This window comes from Phocoena sinus, chromosome 6 (genome assembly GCF_008692025.1).
Source record: "Phocoena sinus isolate mPhoSin1 chromosome 6, mPhoSin1.pri, whole genome shotgun sequence".
Taxonomy (NCBI): Eukaryota; Metazoa; Chordata; class Mammalia; order Artiodactyla; family Phocoenidae; genus Phocoena; species Phocoena sinus.
This window is the reverse complement of record NC_045768.1, coordinates 35,618,442-35,625,947: the sequence shown is the minus strand read 5'-3', so window position 1 is coordinate 35,625,947 and position 7,506 is coordinate 35,618,442. Positions and strand designations below refer to the sequence as shown.

At 50.3% G+C, this 7,506-nt stretch overlaps 1 pseudogene; it reads left to right on the top strand.

Annotated features, from left to right (window-relative positions):
- The first annotated feature begins 3,539 nt into the window (after window positions 1–3,539).
- LOC116754982 lies at window positions 3,540–5,916 on the top strand (annotated as a pseudogene).
- The last annotated feature ends 1,590 nt before the right edge of the window (window positions 5,917–7,506 follow it).

Below are 7,506 nucleotides of genomic sequence, written 5' to 3'. Positions count from 1 at the left end.
CTAGACCCTTCATACGCTGCTTGTGGGAATCATTGGTACAACCACCTTAGTTAGAGCCATTTGTACCATCTATCTCAGTTAAGTCGAAGATGCCCTAGACCCAGCAAACCTATACCCCCAAAACCTCTTCTGAGTGTACTCAAAGAGACTTTTACAAGAATGCTTATGGTAATATTGTTTATAATGACCAAAAAAAAAAAAAAGAAATCTTAAATGTTCATTGACAAGACAACGAATAAAGATGGTACATTCATAAAAAAGAAAAAGATAATATGGAGTAAATAAGCAAGATATAGAAGGATATGATCCTACTTAAAATTGCAACATTCCACCCCCGCCTCTCTGGCTTGTTTTCCCCCTTTGCACCTCTCACATTCTAACATACAGTTTATCTCTAATTCATAAATTTTGCTTATCGTTTGGCTCACCCCATGGGAATGTACACACCACAAGAGTAGTGATCTTGTCTGTTTTGTTCACTGATATTCCCAGGGTGCCTCATATACAGTAGGCGCTCAATAAATATTTGCCAAGTGAATTTGTTGAATGAATAGAAGACAATATGAAGCCACATATTGAAAGTTTAAAAGCATGCAAAACAATACTACTTAATATTTATAGATAAACATCCCTTTATGTTTTGGGTTACCTTTGTGACAGAGGTGGAGGGTGGGATCAGGAAGGCGCACCCAGGAAGCTTCAAGTGTCCCCGTAAGGTTTTATTTCCTAAGGTGGCAATGGAGAGGGGAGCGCTGATTATATTATTACCAACAGTGTCTGCATGATGGAAAAATTTCACATTAACACTTGTTTTTAATAATCGGAACAGCAGCACCTGCAGCACGTACTAGAGTTTCTAAGGGTTTTCCCACATGACCTCATGGGTCAGCTGTGCACAAGGGGCTTCCTATAAGCCCAGCTCAGAGCAAGGTGGGACCCGGGCCTGGGGTTCTTCCAAATTGCCCAAGAGGGGAAATCCCAGCCTGAGAAGGAAGAAGAGGCAGCCCCAGGGGCCACCCCTCCTGGATGAGATGGGAGGGTATGTGAGAATTGGGCTTTGTCTTACACTGTCCTCACTCAGGAGCTGGGGGCTTGCTGCTGGGCCCGCAGTCAGGGACACGCTCCTCTGAGGCAGCACTAGGTTCTGTGTTAGGAGGTGTCCCAGTTCAGAATCTGAGTCCCTGTGGTCTCTCCTCCCCTGGATAATAGGAGTATAAATAGTGACCCTGTTTTGTCTACCTGAGAGGGCTGTTGTGAGGACCAGACAACAAGGAAAGAAAGTTGCCCTGACAGTAGGGACCAGAGTCTCAATGCAGTTCTGCATTTTCTCCTTTGATATGAAACCTTTGAACATAAACATTATCTATGTTGTTACATAGTCTTCAAAATGATCATTTTTATTGGCTGAAGAACCATCAAGGGCTCAAGCATAATTTACTAAATCATTCCACTCTTGTTGTAGATTGAGTGTGTTTACCATTTTCCTCAACTGTAAACAACACTGCAGTTAACATCTTCATGTGCTTACATTTTGCTTTGATTTTTTGAAATTATTTCACTAGGATAAATTCCTTAGTAAATAACTGGTCAAAGTATATAAATGGTTCTTATGGTTCTTGATGGGTTTTGTCAAAGTGCCATTTCCAAATGGTTGGCCCCGGTGACATACAGGTGTGTGTAGGACCACTGCACCTTATTCCAGGAAGGGTCTAGTCCTGCCGGGGCATAATTCAAAATTCTCCGAATTTGAGACTAATCTTGACAAAAGACGAGAGGAGACACTTAACATTTGTTTACCAGTTTAAAAAATGCCCTACGTGGCAATATTGTAAATCCAGTTGACAGCTCGCTTAACTGGACAGCTTTGAAGTTATTTGTTTCTTGACATACATTTTAAAAGGTGGGAGAATTCAGACAAAATGAGACTTTATTAATATTTAACATTCATAAGATACTTACCTTGCATATTTAAAATGTTCACAAAATGCAGCCACGCTGTGCTAGTTTTGTCATACCATCTCCACAATGGGGCACTTCTATTTTATTTTATTTTATTTTTCCTAAAGAAATAGGTCTTCTTCTAACAACCAAGTTTGCAGCTGTAGGCCTAGTTTTGTCATACCATCTCCACAATGGGGCACTTCTATTTTATTTTATTTTATTTTTCCTAAAGAAATAGGTCTTCTTCTAACAACCAAGTTTGCAGCTGTAGGCCTGTGAGAACCATTTGTAAGGCAGGGAAGGAGGAGATAATGCAACATAGGCGCTTCTCTTGGAACCAGCTAATAACTATATGCACTGATTGTTAAGAATTTACTTTCTGCCGGGCACTGTGCCGGGCACTTTCCTGTGTTACCTCATTTAATCTTTGATCCTATTAGATAGGTACAATTTTCCCACTTTACAAATGAGGAAACTGAGGTCTGGGTCCTAGGGATATAGGCATTGCAGACACAGCAGGTGGAATCAGAGAAAAAGACAGGACTGATGTCAAGAGTCATTGGTCCCGGCTCTGTCCCTAATTTTTGGCTCATCAGTCAACTCTTCTGGGCCTTGTCTTTGCACCAGGGAGAGGCTGAGGATGAGGGATGGGCACTGGGTGGGGTTATGCAACTTCTTTACATCCCCACACCCACCGTGGGGCCCTCTGGAAGAGAGAGTTACTACCTTTTCTTTCCCTGCACAGAACACCAGGAGGGCTTGGCCGAGCAAGGATGGGCCACACGGACCAGCCCAGCAGTGGCATGCTGTGTTTACAGCATCTTCATCGCTCACTCAGGAGACCCAGAACTCAGGTCTGTCCTTCCCTTCTTTCCCCAGACCCTTTTTGAGCACCATGCTGAAGGCAGTGGGGCTGGCCTTGAGGCCACGGAGCACGGCTGCACTCCACCTTGTGACACAGCTGTGGGACTTGGGTAAGTCACTTCTGTGGCCTCTGACCGCAGTTTCCTCATCTGTAAAATGGGGATAATAATAACTACCTTAGAGGGTTATTCTGAGGCTTGAGTGAGGAGAAGGTGTGACTTAGGCCCCACGAGAGGCCCTGTAAAGCGTGAGCTGAAGTGGCCCTCCAGGTGTTCTCTGGATATGAGTCAGGTGCCTGCCAGGGACCTCAGCCTGACACCAACACCCAAAACAGACCACAAGGGAGAAAGTGTCAGGCCAGGGGTGGGCAGGACAAACTTTCCCTGAGGGTTGGAACGGGTTCTGGGAGGGCTCCCTGGAAGAGGTGATGTGTGCACCAAAGGAAAATCAGTCCTATTGAGTGATCAGAGCTGCCACCTGCAGCCAGAACTTCATTTAGAACCAGGACAGAAGACTTCCTGCAGGAGGTAAGGTCAGGCTGACTCCACGCACCCAGAGAGGATGCCCCCAGAACATCTCAGAGATCTCTGCCCACCCCCTCTGTCACATGACAGATGCATTTCATTCATTCATTTGATTAATGTTTATTGAGCATCGGCTATGTGCCAGGCACTTGTCTCAGTACTGGAGATGTGTCAGCGAACAAAACAAATCCCTTGCGCCTTCTCACGAAGATGGTGCCGAAGGCGAAGAAGGAAGCCCCTGCCCCTCCCAAAGTGGAAGCCAAAGCCAAGGCTTTGAAGGCCAAGAAAGCAGCGTTGAAAGGCGTCTGTCCACAGCCACACACAAAGAAGATCCGGACGTCACCCACCTTCCAACGGCCCAAAACACTGCGGCTCAGGAGGCAGCCCAGATAGCCTCGGAAGGGCGTCCCCTGGGAGAAAAGAGCTTGACCACTATGCCATCAGAGCACATTCCCCCTCACCACCGAGTCAGCCACGAAGAAAATAGAAGACAACAGCACACTGGTGTTCATTGTGGACGTCAAGGCCAACAAGCACCAGATTAAACAGGCTGTGAAGAAGCTCTGTGACACTGACGTAACTAAGGTCAACACCCTGACCAGGCCCGGTGGAGAGAAGAAGGCATATGTTTGACTGGTTCCTGACTATGATGCTTTGGATGTTGCCAACAAAATTGAGATCGTCAAAACTGAGTCCAGCTGGCTAATTCTAAACATAAAATTTTTCACTGTTGAAACAAAAACAAATCCCTTGCTCTCAGAGCTGACATTCTGGTGGAGAATAGAGGGAAACAAGACAATAAGTCAGAAAATAAGGATATTTCAGGTGATGAGTGGTAAGAGGGTAAATACAGCAGAGTGAGGAGAATAGAGAATGAACGGGGGCATGAGTACAATCAGGGAAGCTGTGAAGGGCAAACTTTTGAGTGAGACCTGTAGGAAACGAGGGTGCAGACTTTGCAGATATCGGATCTCGGGAAGGACGTTCCAGGCAGGGGGAACACCTAGTGCAGGGGTGCTGGTAGGCAGAGTGTGCAACATCAAGGGATTCCAGGGAGGCAGTGAGGTCGGAGGGCATTTTGTGGCTGTAATGAGCCTGGCAGGACTCCTGCATCACCCCAGGGAGCGGGGAGCCCTGGGAGAGCTTCTCAGAGGAGCAATGGGCTTGGCTGTGGCTGCCTGGGAGCAGAGACTGGAGCACGGCAAGGCAGAGAAAGGGAGATGGCCAGGGGGCCATTGCAGAGGTGACCGTGGCTCAGCAGGGTGGAGGCAGCAGAGGGAGAGAGGAGGTCAGATTCTGGCTGTGCTCAAAGGTAGAGCCAAGAGGAGCTTCTGATGAGCTAGACTCTGAGCCCCCAAAGCCCTCCTGGGGCTGCAGGACCGCAAGGCTCCCTGTGGCCTCACCAAACACCCCTTGGAAGCCTCCTCATTACGCAGGTGATTGGGGAAATTAGACCTTAAATGCTTCGTTTTTGTTTTGTTTTGTTTTTTTCCAGAAATAAAACCAAATGTAATCACTGTAAGAAAAGCTCCACCCCAAGGGCGCTGCTCCCTCCGGTGGAGGCAGGGGTTAGACGAGGTTTGCAGGACTGTGTTGGCTCCCAGTTTAGATGCTTTCCATAAATTAATTACAGAGGCAAAGCGGAGAGCGAGGCCCTGGGGCGGGTCCGGGGCTGCCCTTCCCTCTTCCCGGATAGCTGGGCTGAAGCCAGTGCCGCCCTGGCCTGCGGGCTCTGGGAAGCTGCTGAGACTCCTGATTTCTGCCCCAAGTTTGCTGATCTCAGTCCCTGCGGGCTAAGCCTCATCATCACAGGAGAAGACTTGGGAGAGCACCGGGGCTCTGGTCTTTCTCCTGAGCGCAGTGGGGAGCCAGGGAAGGTGGCAGGCAGGGAAGGGACAGGACCAGATTTGCTTTTTAGAGGGGACCTTCTGGCAACTCCAGGAGACTGGATTGGAGGAGAGGAGGCTAGAGGCCAGGAGGTCAGGTGGGGCCTCTCTGGAGGGATGGAGAGAAGGGAAGTGGGGTCAAGTAAAGGGACAGGAGTTCCCACTAACACAGATCCATCTCCCTGGGCTGCCAACTAGTGGCTCTACACTTTGGGCCCAAGCCTGATGCCCATCTCGCCTGGGGCCCCCGAGCTCGTGTTGGCAGAGCCTCTTGGGGCCCAGGTCAGGCCAGTGACTCATTTCTGAACGGTTTTGTCTGAATAAGACTGTTCTACCTCCCACCTGAGCTCTTTGACCCTCCTCGTCACAGTTCAGGGTTTTGGCCACAAACAGCGGCAAATGAGAGAGGGGTTTCCGGAGGTGGTTTCTGGGACCTTTGCTGAAATAGTTGAGTGCACTTCACCTGCAACCTGCAGGGAGCTGAGCCATCCCTCCGAGCTCCATGCTCCTCCTTGGCCTGTCCTAAATATGGCCACCTTGGCCTTCCGGCCGCGTGCCTGAGCTCCTCCCTTGGGTCCTGCTCAGACCCTTCTCCTCGGCAGAAACTGCACATCCTGCTCTGCATCACAGCGCAAGGCCACTCCTCTGGGAAGCTGTACTCAGATCCCCTTGTACTCAGCACCTTGGGTGGTGCTGACTGATGGGGGCAGGGAATATGGAAGCCCAGCTCCCTTGCCCGGGGTTTTGACAACCCTGAGATGTAACTTACACTCCAGAGCCCCCCTCAGGATCAGACTGAAGCTACCCTCTGCAGGACCAGGCCAGAGATGGCGCCATTTATCCTCTCCCCTCCCCCCTCCCCACCCCCATCCCTCCTGTGCCCCACTCCTTTCCTGGCTCATTCTGGGAGCACTTCCTGGATAAATCACTTGTACATGAATCCTCAGGTAAGAGCCTGCTTCTGGGGAACCCCTTGTTCAGCTCTGCCATACCCACAGTCCAGTCTGCATATGGCATTGTGCTGCCCCCAACCTCACAGCCGCCCTGGGCCTCCGAGGCTCCATCTATATAAAGGCGGTGCTGGGCTCTGGCCCTGTGTGAGCACTGCTGCTGTTCTTGTCCTGGATCCCTGCTCCCTACCCCGACCCCTTTGCTACAGCTGAACTCAGTCATCAGGAAAAGAGGACTCTTTTGAGAATGAGCAGCTGTTCTCAGCTCACAGAACCAAGTTCTCCGACTGTTACAGTTCATTACTAAACCCCAGCCACGGCCTGAGGATTACAGAAAGGGTTCTGGTAAAAATCCCCAGCGGAAATAGCACGCTCCTGCCGCAGGGAGCCCTGCAGATTGGACTGTGGTAACCTTCTGCTCGTCTCTGCCCAAGCACATTCAGGTGTTTGCATGCCAGTGGGGTCACAGCATCTGGGCAATGGTGCCTGCTTTCGGATCCACGCGTAGGACTTTCCACAGCTGCTGGGGGAGCTTCGAGGCCAAATTGGCCCATGGGGGGAACCTGAGTCTAGACAGTCTAGCAAGAGGCTTGGACAGGTCACTGCTCTGCTTGGAGCCTGCAGACCCCTCTGCTCTGGTGAGTCCAGCCTCCAGAAAGCCTGTGGGGCAGGTCCTGCTAAGCGTCCCTCCCTTCCCCCCAGCCTGCAGTTCCACACACTCACCCCATCCCTGGGACACACCTCACTGGGAACTGAAACTTGAACACATTATCCAAGGGCCTGGGCTGTCCAAGGGGGCCCAACTGGGCCCTCTGCTAGCCTCTGCGTCCCTCTGTATGGCAGCATCAGCTTCCAGCCATCAGATGCAAACCCAGGCATAGGCCAAGATGAAGGCCGCACTAAGCCTAGCTTGTTGTGCATCATCAAGGGTGTTCTTTTCCCTCTCTGGACCTCAGTTTCCATATCTATATAAAAGGCAAGTAAGAGATCTCTGAGGTCCCTTTACAAATCATTATAGCCATTGTACTCTGTGGCTCAGAGAGGTGAAGGGAGCCCAGACTAGAACCCAGCCATCCTGCCCCTCAGGCCAGGGCTCTAGGACCATGACGGTGAGCAGAGGGAGGCTCCCAGGTCACGAAGCTGTCAGGCCCTGAGACAGTGTGGAGGAAGACACTCAGGCCTCTGGGTGTCTTGGACCCCAGCTCCTAGTTTCCTGCATATGCCCCACCAACATGCACCCCCTTCAAGCACAAACCAGGGGCAAGTACTCCCATCAGGGAGGAGAGAATCAGATGAGCTCAATTCAAATCCAGTTTTGCCCTTTGTCAGCTGTGTGACCTT